The sequence below is a fragment of the Typopeltis vanoorti genome, chromosome 18, assembly GCF_054136105.1.
Source record: "Typopeltis vanoorti isolate ZY-2024b chromosome 18, IOZ_Tvanoo_1.0, whole genome shotgun sequence".
In the NCBI taxonomy this organism is placed as follows: Eukaryota; Metazoa; Arthropoda; class Arachnida; order Uropygi; family Thelyphonidae; genus Typopeltis; species Typopeltis vanoorti.
In genome coordinates, this window is record NC_143566.1 from 6390477 (window position 1) to 6412667 (window position 22191).

At 38.2% G+C, this 22191-nt stretch overlaps 1 protein-coding gene and 1 pseudogene across 2 annotated transcripts in view; both read left to right on the top strand.

The window, feature by feature from the left end:
- The window catches only part of LOC150096472 (ephrin type-A receptor 4-A-like), a 709579-nt gene that overhangs the window by 335923 nt on the left and 351465 nt on the right, over window positions 1–22191 (top strand). The window lies entirely within an intron of this gene.
- Window positions 18914–19032, top strand: LOC150096473 (5S ribosomal RNA; annotated as a pseudogene).

Sequence of the window (22191 nt, forward strand, 5' to 3'; positions counted from 1 at the left end):
TTATCATGCCATTACCTTCCTCCGCCGTTAATCTCGTTACGGCTATTCTATAGCATTAGGGGATTAACTGTTGCTGAGTGACCTTTGTCTCCCCTCCCCCTGTCTTTACGTCTGTTGTGTTGCTTAGAATTTCATTTACTGTCCTAAGTTAGTTGACCTTTCTTGCCTCTAAAATGATTTATTGTGTCTCTTCCCAAAAATTGAAACCAATTTCACATATGCGAAAAAGAAATCAATCCTGAAATGCCCACTGATCAGCTTTTGCAATGAATCTATTTAGTGATAGTGAATTTGGTTTATTTTATTCTACAAATCAGTGCACCGGAAGAGATGCACTGATTGTTCTTTCACTTTACGTATAATAATTGAATAATTTTTTTTCGAATTTTCAAATGTTTGCTTTGAAAATATTATGTCAAATATTTATATTTTTAAATAATATTTATTGAAATAAATATGTCCTTTTTCTTTCGTTTCTAGCGAAATAGCATTATATGGATCATCACATTTCAGATTTAGACAAAATAAAAAAAAAATGTTAAAATGCTAAATTGCCTTACTCGGTTTCCGATTGTGTCTTTTTGGTATCAAAAATTTATATCCAATGATATTTTAGCAGTGATTCTTCCCCTTCGTCATTTATTTATTTATTTGTATTATGCATATTACGATAATATCTAGTGCATAACTTCGTAGATATGTTGAAAATATAATGGGGAAAATATCATATACGGAATGATTCAAAATTCTTTTTCATTTTGAAGATTTTCTAATGCTTCCCCCCCCCCCTCCTTATCCTCTCCTAGAACTCACAGGTTTGAAAGCTTTTCTAGACAGCATTCAAAATCAATTACTTCATTTTACCATTTTGACAAAAGATATACGGCAATCAGATTGTATTGTGAAACTTCTAATTCTGTTCTATTTATTTGCAATGTAAAACCAGCTGTTCTACTGCCCGCTGAAATTATGTGAAATTTTAGAAATAATATGCTATATTTTCACCATGCAAAATTGTTTATATGCATACCACACAAAAGAAAGTTCGGTAGTATTATTTTTGTTTGTTTTTCTTTAAAAAAATCTAAATATTACTTCTGCTGCTGGAAGCTATTTCTGAAGTAATCTACGTCTTATAAATACTTGGTATATATCCTCTTAGCTGGAGGAAAAGCTGAAGGCTTATTGCTCTCAGTGCTATTGAGAAAGAAAGGGGAGAACACTAAAGTCGCACTAAATTGCCTCAAGCTGTAGTGCAGAATACACCAAGAATGTCTTGTTTTCTTTTCGATTGTTGATTACCGATATCCTAACAGAAATGCTGACATTTCGTTTACATGCTTATACATTATTTATGCCAAAATAATTTCTTAATTTATAATAATCAATTTCACTTTTATTATCAAAAAATTATAAATTATTTCATACAATTATCTTGAAAAAGAGGATTTGAATTATTTTAAAAGAAAAGGTGCATATGCGTTTCATAATCTTCTTTTCTTGGGGGGGGTATATACCTAATCAATCTGCGGATATTTCAGATAATTTATTTCATAAATCGTTCGTAAGACAACTGTTACAAACGTAAATCACTTGGGGAACATACCCATTCATTTTAGTGTAAAATAGTAGCAAAGGTTCAGTTATTTTAGATATCTAATCTAGAAGAAAATGTTATGTCTGCTGATATTAGAATCTTACGTGAATATTTTTTCTGACATGATTTCTCTATTCGTTATAATGTAACCAATTTCCAGATTTTTTCCCTCCTACAGACTTCATGTTTATGCAGTGATTTCTTCTTTGTACTACAAGAAAAAAAATCAGATAATAGAAGAAAAATATGTAGTATTTTATTTTCCACTGGCTGAATTTACAATGTTCTTTCTTTGTGTTTTGAAGAGAAAGTGCAAATGACTTTTTTCTTACTATTTTTGCCATTATAACATCTCATATAATTATAAGAGTGACATTTTACTGTTTTTCTCCCACACGAGAAACAGAAATAAGGTAGTAATAATATTGTTGATTCTGCCAAACTCCATTGTAGCAGAAATTTTTATTACAAAACTTTGTAATATATATATATATATATATATATATATATATATATATATATATCTATATCTCTCAAACAAGAAATTTGGAACCCATATCACATCAATGTTGAGTGTTGGCAAGGTGAAAATGTTCCCGTTATTATTTATATATTTCATTTATTAACTAGGGGGCTATACCCCCCCTGTGTTCCGGTATGGTAGGCCAGTTCTCCTTCAGTTGTGATAACTCGAAAGGGGGTCCAGCCCCTGAATTCTGATGACTCGAATTTTGAAGACTCGACACTCACGGTAGCCCCTGACTTTCAAAACATTTCGAAAAACATGACATAAAAAGGCTTATCATTTTATATATATATATATATATATATATATATTAGGATAACCAAGTTATTTTATAAACTTGGTTATTTTTACCAAGTTTATAAAATAACGACTTTCCCTCGCTGCTAAGCTCGGATTTCTCCCTTCGATAGCTTTCCTGAAGCAAGATCTGGAGGCATATCTCGCCTTTCCAGTTATTTTGAAATTTATAACCAAGTTTATAAAATAACTTGGTTATCCTAATATACAATATCCCCAAGTTTAAAAAAAAAAAAGTTATTACATCTATCTATCTATATATATATATATATATATAGGGTAGATTTTATTTCATTATTTTTTATTGTTTTGGTGAAATACTTTACCTGGAATACTCTTTCCAGTTCCTCTTATATTTTATTCCTTCGAAAATATCATTCTGTGTCATAAAAAGAACTTAAAAATTAGCCTTCAAGATGAAAAAAGAAACAGTACATTTGGGTATCCCTCTATCAATATTTGTAGTCCTGAAAAGGACTGTGTTTGATGGCCTTGAAAACAAACATTCTTTATTTCATACTGTTCAGAATTTAAAATTCTTGAACAGTGTGGAACATCTTGAAGCAAGGGTAAACACACAAAGCAGTTTTACACTCAGGGCACCAGATTTTTGTTTCCTTTCTGATATTTTTTTTATTACATACATAGCATTTGCGTGCAGGTTTTTTTTTATTAGCCGTTGGTGGTAGATTTTCCAGATAATGGTTGGAGTTAGCAGCGTTCAACCTCAGATGTCTGGCAGGATTTCCTGTTTATCTGCTTGCTGAAGAAGGCGCATGTGCATGCAGCAATGCTTTCGCAATTTCTATTCTGTATTCTAGATATGTTATGGTAGACAAACATTTTTTCTTGTGCAGGAGGAAACTGTTCCAAATAACAAAATCTAATACATGTCCAAACACTTTTTTGTAATAATTTTTATGCTGTTTCCTCATTACAGAGTAGAATGATAGCTGCTGATCGCACCTGTCAACTCCACCCATAGTGTCATTGTATGCACACACAGCAATAGGTTTTTCTTTCTTCAAACCATGCTTCTCCACGGATTCCGTTGATGGATTGTGCAGGGAAGACAGCAGAAAAACATCTCTTTTGTCTTTCCAACGTAGTGCAAAGACTTTCCCTCGCTGATAAGCTCGGATTTCCCCCTTCGATAGCTTTCCTGGAGCCAGATCTGGAGGCATATCTCGCCTTTTTGCATTTACAGTACCATAACTATCTGTACGATGCTGTAAAAGCAAATCAACGAGTTCAGGACACATAATAATTATCCATTGTAATGCAGTAACCTTTCTCCAGTAAAGGGTATAGTAATGCATTACTGCACGCATCGACAAGGGGAGATCCGAATATTTATCGTGCTCGATTACAGTTTGCTTTCCCGTATAAGGTTTGAAATCCCAAAGATATCCACTTTCCGATTCGCAAAGCATAAAAAATTTTACTCCATACTTCGCTTTCTTTTTGGGAATATACTGCTTACATTTCAGTCTACCTTTGAATAGCATAAGGCTTTCATCGATACTCAAGTCTCTCTCAGGAATGTAGAGTGATCTACATTTCTGACGGATTTTCATCAGAAAATCATAAATTTTGTTGAGGACTGGGCAAGGATGTGTTGCCTGATCGTATTCCTCGTTATTCTGAAAATGCAAATACTTCATGATGAGACTGAACTGTTTTTCAGTCATAACATCACGAAACATTGGCGTGTTCAGAATCCAGTCTGTAGACCAATACATTTCGAGAGAGGGCTTTTTCACGATACCTTGCACAATCAATAGTGCTATAAATGTAAGGAGCATGTTGATATCTATTGGGCTCCAAAGTTTACTGCGAGAATGCGGACTTTCATCAGAAAATCATAAATTTTGTTGAGGACTGGGCAAGGATGTGTTGCCTGATCGTATTCCTCGTTATTCTGAAAATGCAAATACTTCATGATGAGACTGAACTGTTTTTCAGTCATAACATCACGAAACATTGCCGTGTTCAGAATCCAGTCTGTAGACCAATACATTTCGAGAGAGGGCTTTTTCACGATACCTTGCACAATCAAGAGTGCTATAAATGTAAGGAGCATGTTGATATCTATTGGGCTCCAGAGTTTACTGCGAGAATGCGGACTGTACTCAACTTGCTGATGTTGTTGGCAAGCATAAAGGTTAGTCTGTTCCACTATGAAGGAAAGAATATCATCGTCTAAAAATAGACGGAAAGAACTTAAAATATTACTGGAGTCAAAGTCTTCAGTAATTCCTGGCTTACCTATGAAGGGAAACCGTGGACAAGCTGGTGTACGTTCAGTGGCGATCACCCATTTTCTGCACGAAGACATATCTAAAGTACAGGCAGAATCGCTATCTTCAGAGCTAGAAAGATTTCTCTCCTCATCAGTAGAACAAGAGCTGCTCGAAAGGCGAAGGCTCCAACTTTTCTGCATCCCACGAAGTTTTCTTTTCTTACCATGAGTGTCACTGCTACTGCTGCTGCTTGCCATCTTGTAAATGAATTGTGTCTTGAATATACTTACTAATTATTCTTTTCTGCCCAGTAGTTCCTTTCTTCCCAGCTCAAAGCTAATGGAGATTACTAACCCCCCAGTGAGAAACAGAACAATAGAACATGCAGCACACTGAAGAGCCTCAAGCAATATCTGAATATTTTACAGGCAGAAATTTCTTGTTTGGTTTTTCACTTTATTCTGATAATGCATTTGAAGGATGACAGTGCTTTCAAATATTAATTTCACCTATATCCGAATATCACATAATTTCCTGATTTATAATAATGAGGAAATAATATGCATATTTTCTGATTTATAATTTTCTAATTTATAATAATCACCACATAGTTTCAGTATCAAAAAATTAAAGTTATGTGGAACAATTACTAGAGAAAAATAACGAATTAAATAAAAACTGTACCTATGTTTCATAACAGTTTTCGGGTGTGTGATAGTGATACAACGGGGGGGGGGGGATTAAACTATCAGAGGCGAAATAAAGTTCAATTCTATTGTGAAAGGAAGTGAAATTTCACATTTGATCTACATATTTTGAATGATAAAAATAAGCAAATGTATCACTTACTTTAAAAATTGGAGAATAAAATATCTGAAATATGCAGAAAATATTAATCATAACTGTTAATTTCATTTTGTAATGACCAATTCTACAAGGAAACCAAGATTGTGTACAAAGAACAATAAATTACTATACAACATGAAGAAAAAATTTAGGGTTATGATTAAACAATTTCATGTTATTCTCTATAAAGCAAAGTTGCTCCAGCATGTCCTAAAGAAAATCTGTGAAGTATTATTCGCTTTCGATGGTTTTGTGCAAAAATAAAAATAATATAAACTGGAACGTCGGCAGCCGGTTTTATTTTCTTTTTTTTATTAAAGAATATTTCAAATAATTATCGTGAATTAATTTCTTCGAGAACAAAGAAAAATCATTTGACTAGTAAGCGATTAGAAAAAAATTAGCGCAAAAAAATTAAAAAATTAAATTGGTTCTCCAAGGTAAGGCAATATTTAAGTAAAGAAATTATGCAAGATCTTTATTTTGCCCAGACATTAAAATTGTATTGTAGAATAAAAAGAGAAAACAAAAATGTAAATAATTTCTCTATTTTATTCTATCCTATATAACTAAAATCCAGTTATCCAGCATGGAAAAAGGAAGTGCGTTTCTTGTTATAGGCAACTGCAGCTACGAACGGGAGATAATCCAATTAACCGTTCTCTTCAGCGTGAGGGATTATCACACTTTCTAATGGACATGACAGTCAAATTGCACTTCTTATCCAGGTTCTTTCAACAGGTGGGCTGAATCTTATCCAGATTTAGTTGGACGTCTATAGACGTCCTAGCCGGTAGGAAGGTTAAAGGTAACTTTAATGAATCACTTCTATATTTCGGCAACGTCACATTGCCATCTTCAGGAACATAAAGATATGATATGTGCACTCAGGAACTAACACAAAGCAAATGAGGAAGAAAGCAAGAAACTAATATTGTTCCTAAAGTCCTAATGGTGCCCTCTTGCGGGCTAATTTGGTAGTCTTGGCAGTTGGGCTGAAGTTCTCATAATGAAAGTCTCCCAAATTTGGGGCAGTTTCATGCACCCAAATTTGTTGAGGTTAGGACTGTTTTTTAGAGCTGCTGAAGATTCTTTGAATAGTCTTTCGTATTTAAACTTGCTGCGATGAATTATTTTTGTTTTCTTCCAACGAATTTTATGGTGGGTATCTAAGGCATGGTCTGCCAGCCCAGAGCGGCTGTACTGGTGAAAACGGATGTAGTCTTGGTGTTCTGAAATCCTGATATTTGTTGTTCTGCCTGTTTGGCCAAAGTAGGACAATTTGCAGCTGCAAGGGACCTGGTATACACCAGGTAGGTCTAGGGGAAGTGGTTGGTCTTTGGTAGAGCGGATAAGGGATGCCAACTTTTTATATGGTCTGTAACAGGAAGTAAGGTCATATTTTTTGAGGATATTGGTTATTTTCTCAGAGGTGCCCTGGATGTAGGGGATGGTGATAGACTTGGTGTAATCTTTATTGTGGGGGGGGGGGGGGGAGAACACCGACTACATCCAGTCTTACGTTGTTGGCGATATGGTTAGGCAGGTTGCGAATCCCACGCCAACAACGTAAGACTGGATGTAGTCGGTGTTCTGACTAAAGCCAAACCAACAAAAACCAATTTATCCAAAACGAATATGCAGCCCTACAAGAATTGAAAAACAACAAAAAAATAGTAATCACCAAAGCTGATAAGGGAAGCGCCACTGTGGTACTCAATCAAAAAGACTACAAAGGTAAGCTAAATGCTTTAGTACTAGACCGTACTACTTACCTCCCCATTGAATACAATCCGACCAGCTCTCAGATTAGAACTCTCCACAGACTCCTTAAGAAAGTCACTTCTTGGCCTGTGGAAGTCACCAACAAACTTAAACCTTATAACTCTAGACCCCGCCGATTATATGGACTCCCAAAAATACATAAACAAAATGTGCCATTGCGTCCCATAGTGGATGGCATTGATTCCCCCACATATCAATTAGCCAAACATTTAGCCAAAACGCTCACACACTACACTGGCAACACACCATCACACATAAAAAACTCAGCCCACTTTAAAGCCAGTATAGAAAACCTCACACTCCAATACTTACATAATGGTCAGTTTTGACGTCTCCTCCCTATTCACTAATGTCCCACTCAAAGTAACCCTTGAGCCCATCCAAGCCAAGTTTCCTCCCGATATCTCAGCCCTATTTCAGTTCACAATGAACTCAGGCTATTTCGTTTGGCAAGGAAAGTTCTACAAACAGATAGAGGGGACAGCCATGGGCTCACCACTTTCACCACCCTTGGCCAATTTCTTTATGGAGACATTTGAAGAGAAAGCCTTAAACTCCGCCCCACAAAAACCCACTATTTGGCTTCGTTATGTGGATGATGTGTTTGCTATTTGGCCACATGGCTCAGACACACTCCACTCCTTCCTAACACACTTAAACAACCAACACCCCAGAGTCCAGTTCACCTTAGAAAAAGAGGAAAACAACACCCTCCCCGTCCTAGACACTTTAATCACCCGCCAGCTTAATGGATCTTTGGTTTTCTCTGTTTACAGAAAACCCACCCATACTGGCCGATACATTCACCAGCAATCCCCCCCCCCTCACAACAATATGGGGTGATAAAAACACTATATAACAGGGCAAAATTAATCTGCTCAGATGACAAGGCCCTGACTATTGAACTAAACCACATCCTCAACACTTTCTTAGCCAATGGCTATAACACCAAAAAAATCCAAAAAATACTAATACCTGTAAACCACAACCCCCCTCTCCCCCTCCACAATAAAGATTACACCAAGTCTATCACCATCCCCTACATCCAGGGCACCTCTGAGAAAATAACCAATATCCTCAAAAAATATGACCTTACTTCCTGTTACAGACCATATAAAAAGTTGGCATCCCTTATCCGCTCTACCAAAGACCAACCACTTCCCCTAGACCTACCTGGTGTATACCAGGTCCCTTGCAGCTGCAAATTGTCCTACTTTGGCCAAACAGGCAGAACAACAAATATCAGGATTTCAGAACACCAAGACTACATCCGTTTTCACCAGTACAGCCGCTCTGGGCTGGCAGACCATGCCTTAGATACCCACCATAAAATTCATTGGAAGAAAACAAAAATAATTCATCGCAGCAAGTTTAAATACGAAAGACTATTCAAAGAATCTTCAGCAGCTCTAAAAATCAGTCCTAACCTCAACAAATTTGGGTGCATGAAACTGCCCCAAATTTGGGAGACTTTCATTATGAGAACTTCAGCCCAACTGCCAAGACTACCAAATTAGCCCGCAAGAGGGCACCATTAGGACTTTAGGAACAATATTAGTTTCTTGCTTTCTTCCTCATTTGCTTTGTGTTAGTTCCTGAGTGCACATACCATATCTTTATGTTCCTGAAGATGGCAATGTGACGTTGCCGAAATATAGAAGTGATTCATTAAAGTTACCTTTAATTAATATACTTCATTTACGTTGTTAATTCCGTAAACTAATTACCAGTTATGTCTAACCAATGTATAAGCCTTGCTACTACTAACTTGTACATCTCTATCATATCACCCCTCTTCCTCCTATCCACTAGACTATGCAAATTATATCGTCTCAGTGTTTCTTATGACTAGTGGTGTGCTGCAGGGTTCTGTTCTTGGACCACTACTTTTCAATTTGTTCATTAACGATGTAGGACAGGATCTTAGAGGAAAGTGTTCACTTGTTTGCTGATGATGCAAAGTTGGGTAGAGCAGTTGTGAGTGCCCAGGATGTCAAAATTTTGCAGGATGATTTGGATAGTTTGGAGGACTGGGCTAGGGAAAATGGATGTCAATTTAATGTGGCAAAGTGTAAGGTTATGCATTTTGGAGGGAAAAGATTAGCAGCAGTATATCGCATTGGTGGAACCATACTCCAGGAGATTGATGAGGCCAGGGATTTGGGAGTGTTGGTGGATAGGGAGTTGAAGTTTAGGGGGCACATTGCAAAGGTGGCTAAATCAGCTCATCAAATCACTTGGTTGCTGAAAAATACTTTAACAAGCAGAGACAAACAAGTTATTGTTCCACTATATTGACCCTTTATAAGATCCCATCTAGACTACTGTGTCCAGATATGAGCGTCAGGGTTTCTTCTTGATGGAGGAGGAGGTGGATAGGATCCAGAGACGAGTGATCAAGATGATAGCAGGTCTGTGGAATGAACCTTATGAGAACAGGTTGAAGATTTGTGGGTTGCAAAAATTGGTTGATAGGCAGAAAATGGGTGATATGATTGAGACATTCAAATTACTGAAGGGTTTCTATAAGATTAATCCAGAAGATATTTTTGAGAATAGGACTGGTGGTGGGAGGACTAGGGCCATACATGGAAGCTGGGCAAGAATGTGGTTAGCAGGGGTATTAGAGCTAGGTTTTTTACTTGGAGAGTGGTGAATGAGTGGAATAAGCTGCCAAAGTCTGTTGTTGGTGCTATGACCATGAATGAGTTAAAGGTGAGGTATGATAGATACTGTGTTGTTGTTGACATGATGTTAGGGCTTCCCTCGATGAGTCTGTCAACTCCTTGGAGTTGCCCAAAATAATAATAATAATAATATTCGACATTCCAGAGATCAAATATTATTTTAGAATCTCCTTATAAGTCAGTGTCTTCTGTATCATTGCCAGAATTTGTTGCGTTGTCCCCACAATTTTGGCAATGTGTCCTCTAAAGTTTAGATCCTTATCCACCATCATCCCAAGATCTCTTATTTCCTCCACTCCAACAATATATCCCAACCAAAAGTAAATTCTACATCCCATGTTTGTTTTCTAAATTTTAAAACCTTACATTTTGCAACATTGAATTGGCATTCCCACACTCGTGCCCATTCATTAAGTCTATTCAAGTCTTCTTGTAAGGCAACATCTGCTGTACTCCTCGTAGTTTGTCCCTACTTTGCATCATTGCAAACAGCTGTTATCCCCATTCAATCCTTCCATGATATCATTAACAGACAGGATAAACAGCAGTGGTCCTAAAACAGAAACCTGTGGCATACCACTAGCGACTTTCATCTTCTGGGATATTGTTTCCCCATATGCATTTATTGATACCTATCAGACAGCCCATATCCAATTCAGTGCACTAGCCTAATATCTAACCTCATTCACTCTAGTTTGACTATCAACTTGTCATACAATAGTCTATCAAAAGCTTTTGAAAAGTCTAAGTATACTACTGTGTCTGCTTTGTCCAATGAAGCCATAACCTTATTGTAATAAACATGACCTCTTGTGCTGTCCATCAAAGAAAATACCATTGTTGTCAGCTGAATTCTGGATCCTGATTCTCTCCAGTCTTTCCAACACCTAAACCACAACACCTGACACAAAAAAAAGTGGCCTTTAATTTGATCCTTGAATTCTGTTACCTCCTTTATGAAGTGCTGCAATCTTGCCTTCCTTCTACTCTTTTGGAATGACCCAACATAAGATTCATATTAAACAAATATGTCAATGCAGATGTTAACTCCCTGGTACATTCCTTCAAAATAGGCAATGATGTATCAAGTTCCACAGCGTTATTAATGTCAAGTTTGCTTAATTCCTCATATACTCATACACTCATACTTCATCCTGACTCAGTCATGCTCCTTCTCCTCCACTGCTCTCAATATCTCCTTGATGTCACATTAACAAGGATGAAAGACCTTTATGAACTGCTCATTAAATATCACATCTATATCCTCCACAGCATGTTTTCTAAATTTCCTCCACATTTTCTCCAGTGAGTGCTATTTTACCATCTTCTTCTTCTTCTGCAGCTTCTCCCACTTAAGTGGGGTCACTGTTTGTAATGAATCTCTTCCACACCTTCCTGTCTTGGGCTGTCACCACATCCAAGTTCTTCATCTTCAAGTCCTCTTCTACCAGCTCCCTCCATCTCTTCTTTGGCTGCCCACGCTTCTGCCTTCCTTGCACATCCATCTGCATGACCCTTCTTCCCACATATTCGTCCTCCCTCCTCATCACATGACCAAACCATCTCAACCTTGCCTCCTGTATTTTCGCTCCTAAGTTCGTAACTTTCACTGTTCCACTGACATAGTCATTTCTCAGATGATCCTTTCTGGTTACACCGCACATCCACCTAAGCATTCTCATCTCTGCTACTTCCATCCTGCTGATGTTAATTTTCCTCAGGGCCACAGTTTCTATAGCATATGTCATAGCTGGCCTCACTACTGTCCTATAAATTTTGCCTTTCAGATTGATCGGCACCCTCTTATCGCATAACACTCCAGCCATCTCCCTCCAGTTCCTCCAACCCCCTTGTATCCTGCATCCCATTTCCTTCTCAGCTCCTCCATCTTCTTCCACTGTTGAACCTAAGTATCTAAAGTCTCTCACCTTCCTGATGACATTTCCTTCCAGCTCCAGATCTGTCTCCTGGCCGCCACCCACCGAGCAACACATATACTCTGTCTTACTTCTGCTCAGTCTCATACCTCTCTCTTCCAGTACTTTTCTCCATCTTTCCAGTTTAGTTCCCGCTTCTTCTCTTGAATCTACACACAACAAGATGTCATCTGCATACAACATTGTCCAAGACGCATCTTCTCTCACCTCCTCTGTTACCACCTCCATCACAATATTAAACAGAAACAGACTTAATGCTGCCCCTTGATGCAAGCCAACTGTTACTTGAAAACTTTTTGTCTGTCCCAAACAGGTCCGAACACTTGTCTTCACATTTCTGTACATTTCCCGCACCAACCTGACATATTTCTCTGGCACCTTCTTCTCCCTCAGACACCTCCAGACTTCTTGCCTTGACACTCTATCGTATGCTTTCTCCAGATCAATAAATACCAGATGTAGCTCCCTTTGTTTCTCTCGATATTTTTCCATCATCTGCCGTAACCCAAAGATAGTATCTGTTGTTGATCTACCAGGCATGAAACCAAATTGTTCCTTTGCAATCTCCGCCTCCTTCCTCAATCTGCCATCAAGAACCCTTTCTAGGATCTTCATTGTGTGGGACATCAACTTTATTCCTCTGTAATTTTTACAGTCTTGTGCATCCCCTTTACCCTTGTAGATGGGGACAAGATTACTCTCCCGCCATTCCTCAGGTATATTTTCCTGTTGGCAAACTTTCATGAACAGGTCCCACAGCAGGTCAATTCCCTCTTCCCCCAGTGCCTTCCATGCCTCCACTGGAATTCTGTCGGGGCCCACCGATTTTCCATTCTTCATCCTCTTCATGGCCTCCGTCACTTCCACTCTACTGATGTTCTGTACCATCCCCTCAGAAGGCTACCCATCTCCTCTGAGAGTCCTTGCATTTTCCTCATTCAAAAGTCCCTGAAAGTATATTTTCCATCTGTTTCTTATGTCCACATCCTTCCATAATACTCTTCCTTCAGCATCTTTGATCTGCCTCACATGTAAGATGTCCTTTGCTGCTTTATGTCTACATTTCACTAGTTGGTAAATTTTTCTCTGTCCTTCCTTTGTTTCTAATTGATCATCATAATCATTCTTATTTTTGCTGGCTACATATTGAAAGAACTCTGTAGGTTTTTTTTTTTTTTTTTTTGGCTTCCTTAGCTAACTGCTGCTCATACTGAACTTTTGCTACCCTTACCAAATGAGTCACCTTGCTTGCCTGGACTTTGTATTCCTCATGGAATTGATTATCATGACTCTTCTTATGTTTCCTCCATAATGCCTTTTTCTTCTGTATTGCATGCTTAATTCTCTTCATTCATCCATTTCACGTGTATCTTATTTAATCTTCTAATCTTTGGAATATATTTGGCAATGCTTCTACTAGATAGTTCTTGAATGTCACCCAAGCAGCACTGTTCTCTTTTTTATCCAACTCAAGCTGTTTCAAACAGTTTCAAGCTGTTTTCTGAGCTGCTCATAATCATCAGCTTGTAGCACATATACCCTTTCCTTGCAGAAGTCCTTAAATGGCTGGCAGCCACTGTGGTAATCATTTCATGATCACTCTTACCAACAGGAGTGAGATTTGACACCTCATTCATAATGGCATTCTCTGTGAGATGATCAAATCCAAGAAGGTTGTTGTCCCTCAAAAACTCACTCATTTTCTTTACATCCAGTTACTAGCTCATCATTCCAGTCTATATTGTCATAATTAAAAGCACCTATAAAGATCATCCTTTACACATTTGCTTGGCTAATTTACTTATACATTTCCTGGTCACCACTCTCCTCATTACCAGGTCTATAGCAACATCCCACAAAGTATTTCATCCTATTCACACTATACTGTCTCTGTTACCACTATTTTCCCCCTTAACAACAACCTTGATTTACAAAAGCATTTCGAAGGTCAAAAGTCTAATAAAGTAGGTGTCAAATGGATGAAAAATGAGATTAACATGAAATTTGAAAGAAGATGATACTACGGAGGCAGCAGAAGATGAATAATTTTAGCAATCAGTTGCCTAAGGAATATAAAGGTAGATCAGGAACATGACTCAGTTGGTAAGAACGGCAAAACTAAAGTATGAGCAAGAATTGGCAAATCAGCCAAGAAAAGCATTAGAGAATTTTTCACATATGTGGCAAATAGAAGGAAGAATGATTATGATAAGATGATGTTAATGGATGAAAATGGTAGAATGTTAACTGCTGCAGAAGACATCATTGAGGCATTCATTGTATAATGGTAAGTTAAAGATGCCAAGAATTTATATTCTTGGTTTAATCTTTAATTCAACTGGTAGCAAACAAAGTTTGCACATGAAGTTTCTTCACGACTAGGCTACTTGTATATAGAGGCAAATAACTTCACATCACTTGTCTTAATATCCCATAATGCAAATCACACATCCCTGTGTGTGTGTGTGTGTGTGTGTGTGTGTGTGTGTGTGTGTGTGTGTGTGTGTGTGTGTGTGTGTGTGTGTGTGTGTGTGTGTAATGCTAAGCATTGTAGGAAGGGCCTCTACCAAGAACAATTTTGACGTTTATTGAGGTATGTTAAAGTGCTGGGATACTATCCAAAAATTCTGAGTAATCAACAGGATTGCTCAGAATTTTAAATCTCACTACTCTAAATCCATTACTCTAAATCTCACCGAGTAACCTTGCAGAATCACTACTAAACACATCACTCCTGACCTGAATCACTTCCTGTCAGTAGGACAGGAAACTCAGCAGTGGTTCCACTCATTGACATGCAAAACTCAACCAGTGACCAGAGCCTCACTACTCTGCAGAATGCAAGCAAACCAATAGACAAACATTAATAAATGTCATCAGTGGGGTACCATACCTAGAAGAGTTCATACCTCACCAGTGGGAGTCAGACTCAGAATAAATCCAAAGGTTGAAGTAATGCAGAATTAATATATTTTCCATACAAGTAGTGAAAAGGTGTATCACCTTATTATTACATTACTCTGGATTAGAGATAGATGTTGAAAGCTTTTTCATAGTTGAAAGCTTCAACTATAAGTTAAAGATACCAAGAATTATATTCTTGGTTGAGTATTATACACACCCAAAAGGATGTGTGGATTGCATTATGGTGTACTAAGCTAAGTACTATAACAAGGTGACAACTGTCTTGGACAAGGGAGTTGCATATTGAGTGGTATACTTAGATTTTTCAAAAACTTTTAATAGACTGTCACACAACAAGCTGTTAAATAAACTAAAACTGATGGGATTATGGCTAGTGAGTTGGATTGGTGACTGGCTGTCAGATAGGTATTAGAAAGTTTTACATGAGGATGCAGTCTCCTGAAAGAGGAAGGTCACTAGTAGTGTGCTGCAGGGGTCAATTTTGGGATGATTGTTATTCAGTTTGTATATTAATGATATTGGTATGGGTTTAACTGGTCATATGAAGCTGTTTGCACATGGTGAAAAACTGGGGTGAGCAATGCAGAGTCAAGCAGATATTATGGCCTTATAGGAGGACTTGAATAGATTGCATGAATGGGCAGATAAATGGAACTGTCAGTTCGATGTTGCAAAGTGTAAGGTTTTTGAAAGAGGTTATGATGCCATTGTTTAAGGCCTTGATCAGGTCTCATATGAATTATTGCTCACAGATTTGGTCATCATGTTTTCATGGTGATGAGGATATGTTAAAAAGGGTCTATAAAAGATTTTCAAAGGTGTGTCAGTGGTCTTTGGAATATGGAGTATGAAGACAGATTGAAGAGCTTCATGAATAGGAGAAGGAGTTGGAATTTGATCGACACATATAAGTTAGTTAGGGGTTGTTATCAGGTTAATATGGAGGTAATTTTTGATAGAATAGGAAAAGGGGGGTAGAAGAAGAGACCATCCGATGTGAGCAGAACAATGAAGACCAGGTTCTTTGCATGGAAGGTGGTTAAGGCATGATTTGATGAAATGTTTGTGTGATAGTGTGTACCCCCCCATGATAATCTTTGACTCCATGGAGGATGAGGGGAAATCAAATGATAATAATTTCATCCCTTCAACTCCAGCTGAACAGATCTGAGACTAGAAATCTACGTGAACTATAATCAAAGACAATGGAACTACCACCCTTTATCTCTCCTAATCGGTTTCCTCCTCAGTTTTGCAGCCCAAGATCCCCTGCTACCTCTAGTTATTCTGGATATATGAAGCATCCAATCTGTGGATCCAGAATTTCAAACCCTTACATTTAGCTGCATTAAACTGACATCCTCATTCGTTTGCTTGTCCACCTGTTCAGCATATTCTAATCCTCTTGAAGAGCCAATATGTGAGCACTATTGCTAATCACCCTCTCAAGCTTCACATCATCTGCAAACACCTTGATATCTTCCTGCAGTCATTGAGATAAAAACTGAACCCTAATGGTCCCAGTCCCAGCTCTGTCTGTGGAAATTTTCTGTTTCCTTCCTACTTCCTGATGCCACTTCCTCATATACAACTCTGATATCTCTCAGAATGCCAGTTAACAGTAAAATCCACTAACTTGATATTCAGATCCATATGCTGTAACTTAAAAACCAACTTGGCATGTAGCAACCTATGAAATGTCTTTGCACAATCAAAAAAAAATGTCAGTGTATATCTTATCCTCATCCACTGGTCTTGTTGCTCAATTGTAAAAGGCAACTAGATTACTAAAACAAGAGCGAACCTTAACAAATCATGCTTGCCTGCATAAATAATATTGTCCTCATCTGTCTAATTTTATATATGAGTTTGTAACAATTTCTTCAAAATCTTAACAACTAAAGAAGTAGTTCAAACTGGCCTATAGTTTTGATATCTCCATGCTATTACCAACTTTATACAATGCTGCCATCTTTCCCTCGTCTTACTCCTTAGAAACTTATCCTCTTGCATAACTTTCATAAAAGAGTCAGGTTAATGGCACAGTCAGTTTCACAGCACATTCTCTTAAAACATGTAGTGAAATTCCTCCTAGCATACTCAGTATTTGGAAAGCATCCTATTTCCAATTCCAGTTCTAATGCTTCTCCCCTCCATATCCCTCTAGATATGAAACCGGATTAACCAGAATGAAACACTCTAATGATGCGATGCCTAAACAGCTCAGATATATCATCTGCCTTGATCACCTGGTTCCTATCTCCATCCATCAAGGTAGGCCATCCACAATCATTTTTCCTCAATGAGACAGCGTGACTATGAGAATTAAGCAAGGTGAAAGTTTGAATGAGGAAATTATGATTGTGGGTATGAATGACCTGAAAGGCAGTGCCAAATAGGTTTGAGGGATCTGACAATTTTTGATGTTGTGTAAGCGAAAGAGTTTGAGAGGAAGGATAGTGAGCATGTTACTCAAGGATGGTTCAGATTGGAGAAAGAGCATCAATAATGCATGATATAATAGCAACAATGTGTCAAAAGAGAGGCTTGGATTCTGTGGGTGCTTGGAGCGCATTTGAAAAAAGTGGAGAGTAGTATGAAAAATGCATAGAATTTGAATGAGGAATGACATAGACATCTAGAGAGAATGTTGTTCTCTGGCAACTGAGAGTGTTTGTGCAGGGAAACTGGAATTGTCAAGGCAGATGTCAATAGCAGGGGTATCCTCTTGTGGGTATAATTGCTTGAGAGAAGAGGAGAACATATGATATACTGCAGAGTCCATTGGAGTCTGGAAGAATAATAGGGATAGAAACACTGATAATGCATTGATGTTTCTATATACACTTGTATAAAGAAGCATCAATGCATTATCATTATCTTCATGCCAAGAGCATGAAGGGCAAAGGAGATGAATTGATAGCATTAATTGGTGTTGGTGTGTGTGTGTGTGGGGGGGGGGGTAAGTCAAAAGTTGTTTAACACAAGTTATGTGAATATATTGAGGGAATATAAAAAACAAATATTATAGAAGGTATAGAAATCAGTTATTTGATGGTGGAGAAGTCATCCATAAAAAAATTATCTAAATAAGTGCAAGGTGAGTAATTATTATGGGAGCTTCAGGTATGTGGAGATGGACTAGAAGGAAAAGAAATGTTCTTTATACAGCTATCAAGAGATAATTAACTGAAACATGAGATGGAGAAGACCTGGAATTTAGATTGTGCTGGTGCTAGCATCAGAAAATTTGTCTATAACAAAGTCAAACAAATCTCTGATAGAAGAAACTTCCAGTCTGGACTCATGCACTCTTTACTTGTAAGTTTGCAAATGCATTTCAGCTACTAAGGCACAATTTTTAGTGAAGATGGTAGATTAAATATGGAAATAGACAAAGAATCAACAAAGCTGGTATGGTAGGAAGTCAAACGAATAAATGTATATGTAATAAGAGAGAAATTAGTCAAAACACTAAATTAGCTGTATACAAGACAGTGTTCAAACCAGTTTTAACTTATAGATGTGAGAGCTGGGTTAAAAGTAAAACACTTGACCAAAGACTGGAGACCACAGATATGAGAGTCCTGAGAAAGATTAAGGCCATGAGCAGATGGCATCAATGGCAATATTATATTAAAAATGAGGATATTAGGAAAGAACTTGACATTGTTATCATCTAGGAATGTGTTAGCAGAGCTAATCTCAGGTGTATGGTCACTTAAACAGAATGGAAGAGGAAAGATTAGCAAAACAAGTGTTATCTGCCAGGTTGGCAGGAAAAAGACCCAGAGGAAGACCAAGATATAGGTGGATTGATATGGTAAAAAGTGCCTTAGAAGAGGGAAATATAAGATCTGACAATGTTGGAGTCTTGACAGGCAACAGACTGATTTGGAGGAAAATTGTAGATAGAAAGTTAGTAATGATGTATATTTTTCATATAGTACTATCATATCCTCTATATCCTTTGAGGGTATATGTCAGGAATTTGATGATGATGATGAAGATGATGACTTGACATCAGCTGTCTCCGTATCCAATAATGCATAGCACACTTCATTTAAGATATCAGTGGACAGGTCTGTTTGGAAGCACGAGTTCTCATCTGATCACTGAAGTTAAGCAAACCTGAGTCCAGTTAGTACTTGGTAGGGTGGCCACCTCGAAACCCTGGGTGCTGCTGGCATCCATTATTTTTAGCAAGTGTACGAAAGGAATAATAAGCGTATGAGTGGGAGTGTTTCAGAAACGAAGAAAAGGGTGTTGTATGGTAACTCGTTAGTAAGAGGTGTGATTGATGAGAGTTTAACTAAATTGTACTTACTGGGTGCAAAAATTAAGGATGTACGTGAGAGTTTTAGAGGGCAGAGGGTGAAAGAAATGATAGTCTTAGCGGGAACGAATGATTTGAAAGGAGGTAAATTTGATATGAGAGAGGATGTGAAGGAATTATTAGAAGTAGCGAAAGAAAAGAGTGGAAGAGTTAGGATAGTGAATCTGTTGCCATGGTATGACAGAGAAGAGTTTAGAAGGAGGGCCATAATCGCAAATGACTTTATGCGTAGGTTATGCAGACAATGTGGTGTGGAGTTTGTGGATGTGTGGAGTGAGTTTGATGGGCGAAAGGATTTGTACAAGATGGATGGCTTACATTTGAATGGATTTGGTGTGCGAAGACTGGAAAAAGTCTTGCTGAGTGAAGTGAGAGTGGATGTGCAAAATCAGGGAAACTAGAACTATTGAGGAGGGGAGGAAGAGGATTTGCAGACATCAGTTGAGTGTAAGAATGTTTATAATGTGCCCGAGCCAGTACGAAGGACAAGAAATCAGAATGTGATAGTAGTTCGTATAACGCATCAAGATGGGGTGGGACAAATGGACCTCTGCATTTCATGTATACTAGGAGTATTAGGAACAAGAATGAAGAATTTTTGGCCTTGATTGGCTCTTCCTGACCACAGGTTATTGGCATTAGTGAAACATGGCTGACAGAAGATGATATAGTTAGTGGGATAGAATGTGTAGGGTATAGTGTGTTCAGGAGGGACAGAGAGAATAAAATGGGGGGAGGAGTGTTATTGATGATAGCTGATGAACTGCAACCAAGGAGAATAGAAGTTGTATTGCAGGATTGTGAAAAGAGCTCATTTGAGGCTATCTGGTGTGAGATTGAGACTAACGGAACAAAATGTATAGTTGGGTGCTGCTATAGACCAGGTGATAGAATAGTTGGTGAGATAGTATGCATAGGCAAATTGATGGAAGGAGGGTAATTATTATGGAGAATTTCAACTATGGTAACATTGATTGGAAGCTGGAGAGGACACATGTGAGGAAGGAACTGGATTTTATCCAATTACTGAGGGATAACTATCTGAGACAGCATGTAATGGAAAATACTAAGGGGTTAGAGAGTGCTTGACCTAGTAACAGCATCTGAGAATTTGACTGTAGTGAATATGACCATGTTGTCACCTATTGGTGAGAGTGATCATAGGGTGTTGACCTGGGAGGCGGCTAAATGTGTGAAATTTTCGATTAAGAAAAACTGTACACGGCAGAATGATTTTAAGGAACGCCGATGGTGGGAAGGTCACTGAATCAGACGATATAGTGGAATTACTGAGCGCGCACTTTGCAAAAGTATATCATCCAGGTAGTGACATTGAAAAAATGAAGGAACCATTAGTTTATACGGGAATTGTGATGAATGAAGTGGATTGGATTGTAGTTTACGGATTACTGACAATTCCTGACAATTCTTTAGCCGCTTCATGGGTATTACGTGAAGCGGCTAAAGAATTGTCAGTGCCCTTGACCTTATTGTTTAATCTGAGTCTCGGGTCTAGTTTAGTTCCGAAGGGGTGGAAAGAGGGGAAAATAGTTCCACTACATAAAGGAGAATCCAAGACTACTGTTGCAAATTACTGACCGATCAGCATATCAGGAGTCGTTGTCAAGGTCTTGGAGAAAGTAGTCAAGGGAAAAATACAGAAATGGATTGATGAAAATGAGATACTGTATGGGGGACAGCATGGTTTTGTGAAGGGTAGATCATGCCTCAGTAACTTGCTCAGGTTTTATAACACAGTGACAGCTGAACTGGATAAGGGTAATGGGTTTACAGTTATACTGCTGGACCTGGCTAAGGCTTTTGACAGGATACCACATGGAAGTCTAATCCGTAAACTACAATATATGAGAATGGATATAGGGTTGGTAAGATGGATAAGTGGGCGGTTGATGGAGAGATACCAGAGAGTAGTTTACTCAGGAGTAGAGTCCAAAAGATGGTCTGTGACTAGTGGTGTGCTGCAGTGTTCTGTTCTTGGACCGCTGCTGTTTAATTTGTTCATTAACGATATAGGGAAGGATCTGAGAGGAACTGTTCATTTTTTCGCTGATGATGCTAAGTTGGGTAGGGCAATAATGAATGCCGAAGATGTCAGAATTTTGCAGGATGATTTGGATAGATTGGATGACTGGTCTAAGGAGACTGGATGTCAATTTAATGTGGCAAAATGTAAGGTTATGCATTTTGGGGTGAAAAGATTAGCAGCAGTATATCACATTGGTGGAACTGCACTCCAGGAGATTGATGAGGCCAGGGACTTGGGAGTGTTGGTGGATAGGAAGTTGAAGTTTAGGGGGCACATTGCAAAAGTGGCTAAATTAGCTCATCAAATCACTTGGATGCTGAAGAATACTTTGACGAGCAGAGATAAGCAAGTTATTGTTCCTTTGTATCGAGCCTTGATAAGACCCCATCTTGATTACTGTGCCCAGATCTGGTCAGCTAGGTTTCTTCTTGATGGGGAGGAGGTTGAGAGGATCCAGAGGAGAGTGACCAAGATGATAGCAGGTCTATGGAATGAACCTTATGAAAACAGGTTGAAGATTTGTGGGTTGCAGAAATTGGTTGATAGGCGGAAAAGGGGAGATATGATTGAGACATTCAAATTGCTGAAGGGTTTCTATAGGATTAATTCAGAGGATATTTTTGAGAACAGGACTGGTGGTCCTGTTCTCAAGGACTAGAGGACATCCATGGAAGCTGGGCAAGAGTGTAGTTAGTTAGGGTATTAGAGCTGGGTTTTTTACTTTCAGAGTGGCGAATGAGTGGAATAAGCTGCCTGAGTCTGTTGTGGGTGCTATGACAGTGAATGAGTTCAAGGCAAAGTATGATAGGTACTGTGTGAATGTCAAATAGTTGTGATGGACATGATGTTTAGGGCCTTCCTCGATGAGTCTAGGGACTCCTTGGAGTCACCCATAATAATAATAATATGTATGATGCTATGCATCATGTGAAGATCACTATTCTGGCTGGTTTCAATGTTGACTG